Raw genomic sequence first — 13,491 nt, 5'->3', positions numbered from 1 at the left:
TCATGGTTCAGGTTCTCCTGGCAAGTTTCTTAAAAGTCCAATAGCATATTATTTTATGGAACATACATGCTCGTTTGCTTTTGGAAAGATGAGAAGCACTTTGTCAAAGCATAAATCTGTGGTGCAAAGCACTAATTAACATGCTAAATAAAATGGGTTGTTTTGAAAAATGCCTGTGTGCACATACCCCCAAATATAGGACTCATGCAGTTGGCCATTTAATCAGCCCAGGAGTGTGCCCTCAAACAGGAATGTATGATGGGGAAGAAATATGGGGATACAATGGCAGCATGGCCAGGTATTAACCTTCTGCCCCCTGAAATTAAATTTCAGGGAGTGCCTGCCTGACTGGTCGCCACTGACAATCCCATACATTCAACAGTATTTCTCTGTCATAGCTTCATGTTTGGCGGCAGATACAAATTCAGTTGATGATAGCATTGTCTCTATGCTCTCTTACCTAAACATCTCTCTTATATTTTGTCCTGGGGGGAAACAAACATAAATTATATAAACCTATAATCATAACTTATTTGGGGAGTTCATTTTGTGAAACACTTCCCCCCCCTTCCCTCGGCACCTTACACATAAGACAGAAGAACTCCCTCTGATACCAGCCAAGCAAAAGTGCTGTCCACTGATCCGAGAGTGAAGATAAAATGAACTGACAGTGTAGTCAACAAATTTCATCCAGGCAGCATTGGCCACGTGCAAACTCCACATCCATAGCTTTAACTAAGTAGCTTCCAATTAAATCCCTAGACAGAGTAGCAATGCCTATTAAATATTTCTTTCCATTTTATTTAAGAAATATATTAGCCATTCTTCAGCTGAAATGCTGGGAATACCTTATCCACAGTTTGAATGAACAATATAAAAAGTACACCAAAACTGGTAACAGCAGCAATCAAATTTCAGCATTTTAAAAAAATCACATTAAAGCCTAGCAACTTTTCCCCTGACATTAAAAAGAGTACAGGGATGGTACCTGACGAACCTCCCTTGGGAGGAAATTTCAAAGATGGAATACATGACTGAGTAGGCTCAGTCACAGCATCCTCGTCTGATGGTGATGGAAAAGACACTTGAAGATTGCTTCGGCTGAATATTAGGACAGATTCCTGAAAGAGACAGCAATCTTTTCGGTTCCCACTTCCCAAGCAGTTTAGGACTTTAAAGGGTTAGAAGCACCAGTATGGATTGTGTTCCGAGATGGCCTGGGAGCTGTGTAGCTACTTCAGAACTGTTAATATACACTTCCTACTTCACCCAGTCCAAGCTGGTAACCAGATGCTGTCTTTTCCACATGCTTCAATTTCTGAATAGCTGTCCAAGGAAGCTCCGGGTATAATGTGCTGCAATAGTCTAGGTGAGGTGCTATCAGAATATGGAGAGCTTGCCAAAGGGGATTCACAGTTAGCATATCAGCCTTAGTTGGTGAAAGGTGCTCCATGTTAGAGAGACCACTTGGGCCACCGCAGGAAAACTGGATCTGAAATGACTAAAAAAGTGCACATCTGATCTTTCCAGGGGAAATGCCACTACACCCAGAACAGCCTAAACACCACCTACCTATAAGCGGCTTGTACAAGACAAGAAAGATCACATAAAAGGTGGAAATAATAATGAAATGTCGAGGAAATGGAATAAAGTATTGTCTGAATGCAGCCTGCATGTACTCTGTGAAGAAACATACATAGACAATTCACCATAAAATTCTGCGTCCTGCATACATTTTTGCAAATCTGCACTCATCATCTTTGACACAATTTTTCCCACCCCTACAAACAAAATGACAGAATCACGGGGCAACTGTCCTTAAAGTATGGATCCTAAAAAAATTTCAAATCCAGCAATTTCTCCTACATCACACAGTATTTCTGTTTCCTTTTTCTCCTGAGTGTTTATTTAGATACATGTTAACAGAGAATTTGGCCACAGATGATATGCACGATGGTCTGAAGCAGAGGAAATAGTGCTGCAACCCAAGGTGTAATTGTTATTGTAAAACCTCTAATCTGTGTTTTTGGAGAGGAAAAAGTAAAGGCACATTATAAAATTCACCCCTGACTTTCTGCCAAATAACCTCAATCCTATAAAATGCCTCCTAATGATCCAAATGTGATGAAGTCATTTAAATAACATAGAGAGCTCTTCTAGCAGCAGATACTGGCTGCAGATAATGTGCAGCGAATAGGATTATGTTGCTGCTGCTAAATATTTTTTTCAGGGTTGCTGCAGTTTTATATTTAATTCCTGAGCACAGTTGATTACTCTGTTCTGTCCTGATCACAGATGTGATCATCAAGCTGGTTTAATAAGGCTGGGAGAGAGAGAGAGAGAGAGAGAGAGAGAGAGAGAGAGAGAGAGAGAGAAGGCTGACAGTGCTATTTGGGAGGATATTTGCCCAGCTGTAGACATATTAGGTGGGCTTCGTTAGCTACTGCTAGGAATGCTTCAGGATGCTTTACAAATTCCAGTATGAACTGCTCTGACCTTCCAGACTAATATGCAGATATGAACTTAGTTACGCAAAAGCTTTCCAGTTCCCAAAATGTTCCAACACTGTTCTGAACTAACACACACACACACATTTCTAAAATGTGTTGAGGAAAATACTTTAAACATACTTTTGATGACAACCTTCTTGAACTTCAGAGAAGTGACCATGCAGAAAAGCTCTTGACAGGTTTTGCTGTTTCATGAAGATCTTGCAGCCTTTCACCTGGAAGATGGTTTCCTCTCCCCTTGGGACAAGGGGACAAGCCAGAGGGTCCTACTCCCTTCTACAAGCCAGCAGTGAACGGGGCCAAAGGCAAAAGCAGTCAAGGCAACAAATGTGAATTTTGCCTCTGTACAGGGGACCAGTTTCCATGTGTATCCCTCCCCATCCTAGCAACCAAGAGGCATTAACAAAAGTTCAAGGGCAAATTCCAGACTGACAAAAACACTCAAGGAAGGAGAAAAGCAGAGCTGGTAAGGCATGCAGCCTGGACAGAAGGAGTGACTGGGAAGAGCCCATGAACGGGAAGCTTAGCTAGGCAGCCTACATTCCCAAGAAGGCAAAGCTTATTCTCCTTGCCAAACCATAAATAATTATCTGGAGGACAAGGGATTCCTCTCTTCCCTCTTGCCAAAACATTGCATTCAGTTTGACTGAACAATAACCGCCTTTTTATTTAGTACATTTACATCCTGCCTAGGCCTGGGCGATACATCAATATATCGCCCAGGACCGGTATGAGGAGCAGACCGCGATGTTGGTTTCACTCAGCGGTATATCGCTGATGAAACCACCACACTCCTAAGACCCTCTGCTAGAAGCGCAACTTCATCCAGGGGGTGCTGCTAGCAGAGGGACTCGGAAGCATGGCAGTTTCACCAGCGATATACCTCTAAGTGAAACTGACATCGCGGTCTGCCCTCATACAGTGTAGAGGGAAAAGCAAGCTGCATTGGAGAGGTGCCGATGTAGCTTGTTCCTCCCTCCGCATTTTAAAATTGCTTGGCTGAGGGGCACCCGGTTACCACTTCCTTCAGCATTTAAAGGAGCCCCCAGTCCGGCACTGGCTTGCCCAAGCCAGCAGTGGGGTGGGGGTTCTGTGAAAGTGCTCCCCCCCATCTGAGTGACCCTGATGCCACAGCAGGACCGAATCCCTCAGCTGGGATCTACGCTCCAGCTGCGCAAAGCCCAATGCTGCTGAGGCATCGGATCACTCAGATGGGTGTGTGTGTGTGTGTGGGTTTGTGTGTGTGGAAGAAACCTCCCCACCACCCCATCGCTCAGATTTAAAAAGGGTACATTTCTGCTCTATGTGCCCCTACTTAATGAATGAAGTAAGGCAGGCAACCACCAGGGAGAGGGCCTTTTCAGCGCCTAGTCAAGACCTGTTTACCCAGGCCTCCTAAACAGTTGATATAGCCTGGACCTTTCCGTTTCAAAATCTGTTTTTGTTGTATTAATCTAGCATTGAATTTATGCTTTTATGTTTCATTTTGCATTGTTTTCATTGCATGCCCGAGAGAGGAATTTGTGTTACAGCGCAGCACACAAATGCCAAAATATAAATAAACGGATAGACCCTACGGATACAAAGAAATGCTTGGAAATGTGTGGACAATTCTGGGTTAAATCTTAGAAATCGGAGAGGTGGCTGAGGAAGATTTACAGTGGCTGGGAGCTGGCTTTTAATATCCTACAGAGATTCTTGCTCCTTGCCAGGTACAAAATAGCAACCAAAAGCACACACACCATCAACAACAAAAACACAAAATAAATTATGAAAAGTGGCTTTATGTAAATATTTGTGAATTGCATGTAAATTATGCAATTTTAAACCAGTTACAAAATACAGGAAGCAGTCTTATACTAGCCGACTCTCCTAGAGAGAGTCCTATACTAGCCGTCAACCCCATAGAATCATAGAATTGTAGACTTGGAAGGCTCATCTAGTCCAAGCCCCTGCAATGCAGGAATCTAATCCACCTCAGTCCTGTCTACACTGACTGGCAGCCACTCTCCAGGATTCTAGGCAAGGTCTCCAATTTCTTCCCTGGGGATGGCAGCAATAGAACCCAGGGCCTTGTTCATGAGAAACAGATGCTTTCCCACTGAGCTACAGCCTTTCTCCACTAAAGACTAATTTCATTTGCTGCAAAATTATATTAGTACCCACAACTCTCAATATGGAACCTGCTCTCCTTCCTCTACATGTCAATCAGTGCTTCCTAGGCAAATATTTCTTTCCCATTTGGGATTATGTGGTGTGAGATGTGCCTGCAATGTGAGAGGCAATATATCAGTGTTGTATTGGTGCAACTGTCGGCGGGTCTTACCAAATGAAGGTGCAGCCAAGCCTTAAGATCAGCCAGGCCATTCATATAGCAAGAATTTCCAATACTTTAAAAAAAAAACTGAAGTAATGAACGAAGCGCAACCAATTCTGCACACCACTCTAAATTTCTACACCTGCCGGCTCCCCTCCCCTTCCCAACTTCATATTCATATTTATATAACCCACCACACTGGCAGTAGATTCTCTCACTTCCCCCCAGCCTTTCATACTTCTGTAATCACCAGAGAGGAAATTTAACACCACAGAACTAGATTAAAGGAAGGCAAAGAAACAGATCTAAATCAACGCAGAGAAAAGGAGCCTGAACTAAGATCCAGCCTGCATTGTGAGTGTGCACTGGAGCTCGTATGAGAGGCAAGGGAAAGAAATTTATCCATGTGTTGGGACTGCCATACAAAAAGCTGGATCATTTGCAATATCAAGGCCCAGTGAAGTGTGTAAAAAACAAGCTGGACTTAAACAACTCAGGCAAGAAAGCAATACTTGCTGAAGAACCCTCTCTCAGCAGAGATTGGCAGCAGAACAAGGAAACAGCATGTGGTACAGTTCTTTTGGGGAGATCATATAATTTGAATGAAGCCTCACATTTAAAAACAAAGCAAACAAACCCACCAACTTTCCTGCATGTGTAAACTACCTTTTCAGGAAGAAAGCTCGGCTAAAGTACCACTCTTTGACATGAGAAACTACAGGCCCATCTTGCAATTCTTTTACCACAAGGCTGCAATCCTATGGACACTTACACGGGGAAAACCCCACTTGATAAGAGTGCAATTTATTTGCGAATAAGTACAGTATGTGCAGGTCAGGCTGCCAATAAAGAGTGTTTTGCACTGTATCAATGTGTTAGTTCTTCCAGACAAAAAATTGCACCCAAGATTTAGTCAATTGTATATTCTGTGTTGGTCTGTTATTGTGAATTACGTCTTCTCTTTCTCTTGGGAATTTGTGGCGCAACTACATAAAGCCAAACAAAATACCCAAATATATTTTCTCAGAACAGTAAGAGTTACCATCAAAGGAAAAGCATTTCTAAAGTAGTAGGCGGAGGGCCAAAAAATATCTCCATTTTGAAACCCCTAAGTAGGCCAGAGTTCAAGCCCCACACTTAGCTACTTCACCCAGCTCATAAATTCTCTTTCTCAAGGGTGGAAAAGTTCCAGCCTCATCCTGTCTAAGAATATCAGCCTATAATGACTACACTCAGCAAAGTTGAAAAGCAGCACAACTGCTTCCTGATGCAACCAATTTTGGGTATATTGGCATCTAGCAGTGTAGTGAACCTTATGCACAGAACTAGTTTGCCATGCCAGAAAAAAAGGACAACACGTTTTGAAAATAAGCCTCTCAGTTACGTGAATCAGACCTCAGTTGGTGTTTAGAGGGAGTCTCCAAAGAACTGTGTTTCCAAGTGGAAATGAGAGAGAGAGTTTGTCTGAATCTTAACTGCAGATTCCCAGGAGCTAAAGGAACGAATGCCACACTCTAATTTGACTTGGGGATTCCACATGGCAACAGCAAGACTTGGGGAACAGCTCTTCACTCTAACCTCGTTTGAGTTATCATCTTTTGTTTGCATTACTGCAGCTCTCAAGATGACAGCTATCAAATCAGATTAGTGGATGTTGCTTATGGTGACACTCGCCAAAAATGAACCGTTGAAGGATCGAACACACAGGAGGTTTGGTTTGCATGCTCAGCTCCCCATATTTCTGATGCCCTTCTCTTACCTTTCGCTAAATGTTTTTTGCAGGTTTTCGAAGCAACACGAAATCTAGCTAAACAAGAGGTGAAAGAGGGGGATGTGTGCACACACCATGAGCTGTGGACCTTCTTCTAAACCGCCTTGAACTTTCGGAGGGAGGGGAAGGGAAATTGCCTGTCTCCAGCACGAGACTGCTTAAAAACACATTTCATCAACACAGAAAGAAACACTGCCCAATGCCACTTGGTTTTCAGTCTCTGAAATAAATATAAATACCTTACTGTCAGGTGCAGGGATAAAATGAGGAGGGTGAGAGCCATGAATGCCACCTTGAGCACCTTAGAGGGAAGGTGGGATATGAATAAAAAGAGGAATTAAATAAATTGCTTCAAATCCATCACTTAGCTTGAACACACAAACATGTGGGTACCAGGAGAGATGGCGGCCACTGTATTCCCCTGATATAATATTTGAAATATATCTACACAAAAAATCTTGCTCTATCTTTTCCTGGGCATAAAGATGTGTCAGCTAACTACTTAGGGCACTGAAGGAAATAACCTAAGCTGAAGCAGGCCCAAGTATATCACTCTAGCATCTGGTAATGTATGATGATGTAGTTGAGCATCTAGAACAGGGCTGTCACAGTCATAAGATCAGAGAATGTTAACAGGCCCACTCGGATTGCCAATGTGGCCTGTTACACCACAGCTGCTCTCCACGAGAGACTACCAAGTTGATCAAGGGTCTGGAAACCTTATGAGGAACGGTTGAAGAAGCTGGGTATGTTTAGCCTGGAAAAGAGGAGACTAAGAAGAGATATGATAGCCATCTTCAAATATCTAAAGGGTTGTTTCATGCAAGATTTAGCAAGTCTTGTTTTCCCCTGCTCTGCGTGGTAAGACTCAAACCAATGGCTTCAAGCTACAAGAAAGGAGATTCCGACTAAACTCCAGTAAGAACTTTCTGATGGTAAGATGTGTTAGTGGAATGGACTCCCCAAAAGCAGTGTTAGAAACTTAGATATGAAAGCTAGGAGCTAAATGGTACCTTAAACCTAGGTTATGGGCGCAACAATGGAATGTCTAGGTGTGCTTTTTTATAACAAGAATACAAAGCTGAAAATGAACTGCAGCTAAAATATTCTGTTCATTTTTCACATGGTCTAGTCCTTCCCCTGCCCACCCCCACCCCCAATTTTCTTAAGAGGGTCTCTTCTCCAGTCTTCAGAGGGTAGCTGGAAGTGGGGAGGCAGAAAAAGCTCTTCCTTTCCTTCCACTCTGTAGTTTTAATCTGAAATCTTAGGTGCAGTACTGTGCCCAGAGTTCAGAAACTGCTAGCGCTTATGAAATTCCCTGTCGCAAAATGCATCTAGAACAATGGGAGTTTCGAACACTGTCCAAGAGAGGTGGTGGCCTCCCCTTCCTTGGAGGTTTTTAAGCAGAGGTTGGATGGCCATTCGCCATGGATGCTTTAGCTGAGATTCCTGTATTGCAGGGGGTCCCTCCCAATTCTACTGATATATGATTCCATTATCTCCAAGGCCAGGAATGAAGCCAATGCTCCTAGGAGGGCAACCTGGCTCACCAATAGTTGCAACAGCTGCTATTGATAGTGTGAACTGGAGGCAAGTGGGGTTCCCACTGGTGTCAGCCTGCGGAAGGCACTGAAACAGGTGGGGAGGAACTGAGCTAGCCTGCGATCTACTGGATCCTGAGCTGGGGTCAACTGTTATGCAAGCTCCAGGCTCCATAAAGCCTGGCCTGGGGTGGGGGAGATGGAACAGCTCTGCCAGTAAATGTATGGTTTATTCCATCTGTGTGAGTGACTGGTACTGCCAGAAGGAATGTCTAATGATTGCAGATGGATGTGGAGGCAGAAAACAGTCTTGAGTGGGAGAGAAGTCAGTTTGGTTAACAAGGGCAACAGAGGCTATGCAACTTTCCTTTGCAGTAATTGCACCTATTACATTCTGAGCCGGCTGCAGTCTTTCACCTTAGAAATCAACAGTTTTGAATAAAGTAAAAACAAACAAACTAAATCTCTTATTTCTTAAAGTTCAATCCCTGCCTAGAGAGCAGCAGGTAAAAACAAAAACAAAAAACCAGGCCAGCACATAAACAAACAAGGGTACAAATTGTCTGGACAAGCAAGAACCAGCCACAGATTGCAATCTCTTTCCTTATCCACAGCAACCACTATTGCCTGTCTCTCAAAAAGCTCTGAAACTGACCAACCAATTTGCATCCAATGAGAGAGAAGCCACAAACTCACTGACAGAGCACATATTTGCATGCTAAAGGTGTCAGATTCAATTCTTGGCGTTTCCAATTTAAAGGATCAGGTAGCAAGTGATGCAATAGACCACTGTCCCAGACCTTAAAAATCTGTTGCCAGTCAGAGTAAGTAATATTAGGATAATTGGGACAAAGAGTCTGACCTGGATGCTTCTCATGTTTCCAGGTACTCCTTTTTTACTGGCTGTAATAATAGTTTTGTGCTTTAATTTTACATAGCTTACATGCAGATCCAAAAGGTTGTGCCCCCCCCCCCGCCAGCCTCATGTGATGCTAAAGAACCTGAGCAGATGGCAGGCAGGACCAAGGCACATCTGCTTGCTAGGATTACTGTCATATTAGACTAGATCAGCCACTCACATCGGCACAAAACAAGCAGACATTCTTATAGAAAAGGAGCCTAAGGAGAGAAAATAGGGCTGTGCAGAACCTCAGGAATGTTTGACAGCACTCAAGGCCCAGCATAGGCCTGGCTAATATGCAACTATGCAGTGCTACGCTGAAGAGGTATACCGAGCCTCAGGCATGTGCACTCCCTCATCCCCTTCCCCCTCTTATGCACACGAGGTGAGACATTTCTATTCACGGTTTTTAACAAACCACAGTTTCCCATTTTGTCTCAACACGAGAAACTGTGGTTCATCAAACAGCTTCTCATCTTCATCCCTCACATGGGGAAGAGGCAGAACATGAGCCCAAGGCTCCTCATGCATGGTGTCGCTACACCTGAAATGAATCATACCAATAGCTCTTTAACTAGTGCATTTTCTGCCCTAGGCTTTCTGGGCCATCCTCCCAGGGCCACAACTGCTATTATTTTTACTTTTGTGTAGTATAGTAGTGTCTACACATCTCCGCCCTCTCTGTCCTCCATTCAGACAAGCAAGAGCCATTGTCATAGTTCAAGCTCACATTTCAGACAGGCAAAAACACTCAAGGAGAATGCAGAGCAGGGTGGTGATGGAGTGGCATGGGGAGGGAAGGAGGAGTGACCTGGAGTGAGTTCTGGTGGTCAGGGCTGCCTTTGGCACCTGGGCCCACAGTTCCCCATTCCTGAACTATCATGGGCATGTGTGTGCATGGTGTCAGCCCAAGGCATTATGCAAAAGGCATACCCCAACCACCCCCAGCTAGGGCCAGCATGCCAAAAGGTCTTGCTGCATCATTCAGACACCAATTTCTGCCATTTATCTATGGCGCCTCCAGGACTAGGTTGCTTCGCTCTGCTGCATGGCAGGGCCAGCTGTGTAGCATGCAAGATATACTTATCCTTACCCTAATTTCTTCTAATGGAGTGAGAATGAACAAATAACCTGTATGCATACAACTGGTCAAAAGAGAAATATCTTACCAGAGTGTTCCACGAGCACTTCCTATCTAGCGGCAGCTAATGACTAGGCCCTTTGAAGCTTCACATAACAAGATCCAATTTCCTACAATAAAAAGGCACATTATTACCAAAGGTACCAAGCATCTGCATGCTCACAATTTGATTGCAGGACAGAATATACAATGTCAAGTACCAAAAGCTCAATAGGCTACTGTTGTCTGTCCCTGACACATCCACTTTCCCTCAATAGCACTAGGATGGTTTGCCTGCTACCCACAATGGATCGTCTTCATCCTGTGCTCCAAAGTAGCAGTTTAATGGCACCCATGTCATGTTGGGGAGAGCTATGGCCACTCCCTTGAAGCCAGGATGTCCTCTACAAAGCTGCCCCATAGGGCTGTTTCATAAATATTCCCAGCATACAGGTTGTACTAGTGGAACATTATTTTTTTGGGGGGGGGGGAGAAAGCCTCATGCACTTGTGCCAAACCCCATGTAGCGAGAACAGGCACCTACGTATGTGAATCCCTACACAAGCATGAGTATATACTCTCGTTTTGCAGTGGGCAGACCACGTGTGTGGGGCTGCCTGAAAAGGAATTTCTCCATAGGCTCCTAATCTCATTCAAGGCAAAAGTTCTTACATGCAATAGGGAAGCGTGGGTGTTTAGTTCCACAGAAGCAGGTTAAAAAAGAAAAGAAAAAATGAAGGAATGAAGGAACTCCAGATGCTACAAATTAATATTTATTTGAGCTCACTGCAAATGCCATTTGTAGCACGTGGAATTTCCACTTCCTTTTTGGGGGCCTGCTAGTTGTGCCACTCCATTTCTGTGGCCATTCCACTGTAGCACTGCATGTACAGTCTACGTAGCATGGCTTTGAGCAACGCTACCATTAGCCCATACTGCAGGGGCAGCCAATGTAGCTCTTCTCCAGGTGTTGCTGGACTCCCAACTGCCATCAGCTCCAGCCAGCATAGCTAGTGGTTAGGGATGATGCCAGCAATGGGCCAGGTGGCGGTACCAGGTTGGCTAGCCCTGCCACAGTAAATACGCGGTTCTTTCTTTTAGAGCCTCCTTTCCCAACCTGGTGCTCTCCAGACATTTCCCCATCAAGACGAAGACAAAGTTTACAAATTACCCTGGCAAATCACAGTGTTTTTTGGGGAAAGCTATTTTGTCAATGGGTTGCTTATGGGCAATGTGCCTTCTATGTGCTGTTTTAGCAGCCAAGCATGGTCTCCTCGCAGGCTGTCTTCCATAGGTCTGAAGAGCCACAGTGGGAGAATGTCACAGAAATATTTATGAATTTTCAAACGACCATCGATCTTGACTAGATTAATGCCAAAAAGCACTATCCTTGTCCGGTCTTCTAGGTAACACTCCCCTATCTCAAAAACAGCCTAATTAAAGGATCACCTACTGGATGGCTTCGATCTGTAGGACTTGCACTTCTACCAGGGCCATATAATAGTCATTCTGCATTATATGCTAGGAGGCAATCTTTCAGTTCAGCAGTGAGATTCTTTGAAACTCCCTGCCTCTTAATATTACATGGATACTCACTATACTGATTTAGATGCCAGCTACAAACATTTTGTTTTCAATTTGGTTATATATAACTAAATAATATAATTTAGTTATATATATACATTTGCTTGAAATTTGCTAATATTGTTTGAAATGGCCCTGTCATTTACAACTAATACCTTATCAGTGTATTTTTTTTATTTGGAAGCAATTATTTTCACTCAAGAGCAATGCTGACATGCTGTATCTCTGTATTCTCTTCCTTACCTACCATTACTGCTGATTAACTGAAACAACCCTAAATCTGAAGGTTTATTTGAAGCTGTCTACATAAACAGCCTGAGATATTTACTTTCTGTAAGCAAACTGTTTTGCTTGCCACCCCTTTCAGGTAAACTGCACATCTTAATGTGCAATAATATTGTTTGTATGTCAGTATGAATATGTAACAGCCCCTATGCTTTATACAGCTTCAGCACTACTGCAATCTTTGGGGTTTTCTGGGGGCAGCGTGTGCTTCCTGATCCAGCAGAGGGAGCACAGAAACAGCCAGTGGAGGCAAAGCAAAATTATAATTTGTGTTCCTTATTTGTAGGCGATGCTGAGTATTTATTACAGGGAAGATCTCTGTGTTGCAATAAAGCAGAGGGTGTGTTGTTCCTTGATCACAGAACCAGGCTCACTGTTAACATAAGACAAGGAAAGGTTTTGACGTATGTTTACTTTACTGGCCTGAGTGTCCAGCAAAACAAAGTGAATTGTTGCAGTTTCTGTCATCAGGGAAGTTCAGATTTCTGAGCTACAGATTCTGCAGGAGAGTAATTAGACAGCCCTAACACAGTGAAGATGACAGCTACCAGGAACACCACAGTCAGGCAATGTGTTGGGAGTAATTTTGTTGAGAGGAGATCAGAATCAACTGGGAACAGTGAAGAGAGCTCAGACAAGCCCTGGGTCAAATCATACCAATGAATACAAAGTCAACTTAAAAAAAGAGGAAGTATATATTTCAAAGGTTAGATTGGAAGGGATATTTTAAGCACAAAACAAACCACAGGTTTCCAGGAAAGCAGATGTGGAGAAACTGGACTAGTGAAGAGCTAGCAAGTAGAAGGCAACAGTGGAAATGTTTCAAGCCCAAAAGGGGCCATGGAAAGATATTAACACGAGAGAAGCAGCACCAGGTCCTGGAAAGCAAGAAGTTTTGCAGCTGTGAAAAGATATGAAGCCAACAGTTGGAAAACATTTAGATTTTGTTCAGAGAAATTATAAAGGTGCAAGGGGTGGGGACAGATACTCCCAGCCTCAACCTCTCTGGCACACTTTCCTCTTTCTCCAGTAGCAGCATTATATCTTGATTTTATTGCTTTCTTGGTGTGTTTTATTATGTGCATTGATCCTTGATCCTGCCCTTGGATGGTTATTTTTAAGGGTGAGATATAAATGCATTAAATAAATAAATGCCACTCCTTTACCTCATGAAAGGGCCCAAGAGAAGCATGGCCAGGATGCTCCCCAGAGGTTATTTCATCTCACCTCAGGTGGCAGCAACAGGGAGAGCCAGTGTGGTGTAGTGGTTAAGAGCGGTAGTCTCCTAATCTGGGGAACCGGGTTCGCGTCTCCGCTCCTCCACATGCAGCTGCTGGGTGACCTTGGGCCAGTCACACTTCTCTGAAGTCTCTCAGCCCCACTCACCTCACAGAGTGTTTGTTGTGGGGGAGGAAGGGAAAGGAGATTGTGAGCCGCTTTGAGACTCCTTCGGGTAGTGATA

General features: G+C 43.7%; 1 protein-coding gene across 17 annotated transcripts in view; it reads right to left on the bottom strand.

The window, feature by feature from the left end:
- ZMIZ1 (zinc finger MIZ-type containing 1) overlaps positions 1-13,491 on the bottom strand; it is a 375,034-nt gene that overhangs the window by 196,068 nt on the left and 165,475 nt on the right. For 15 of the 17 annotated variants that reach the window (XM_083502435.1, XM_083502431.1, XM_083502432.1 and 12 more), the window contains one exon: positions 10,210-10,291. The exons of the other annotated variants lie outside the window; for them this stretch is intronic. The gene's annotated coding sequence lies outside the window, so the exon portion shown is untranslated. The remainder of the gene's footprint in view (positions 1-10,209; positions 10,292-13,491) is intronic. 17 annotated transcript variants of the gene reach the window in all.

This window comes from Podarcis liolepis, assembly GCF_965112155.1.
Source record: "Podarcis liolepis genome assembly, chromosome: 5".
Classification (NCBI taxonomy): domain Eukaryota; kingdom Metazoa; phylum Chordata; class Lepidosauria; order Squamata; family Lacertidae; genus Podarcis; species Podarcis liolepis.
This window is presented reverse-complemented; position numbering and strand designations above follow the sequence as displayed.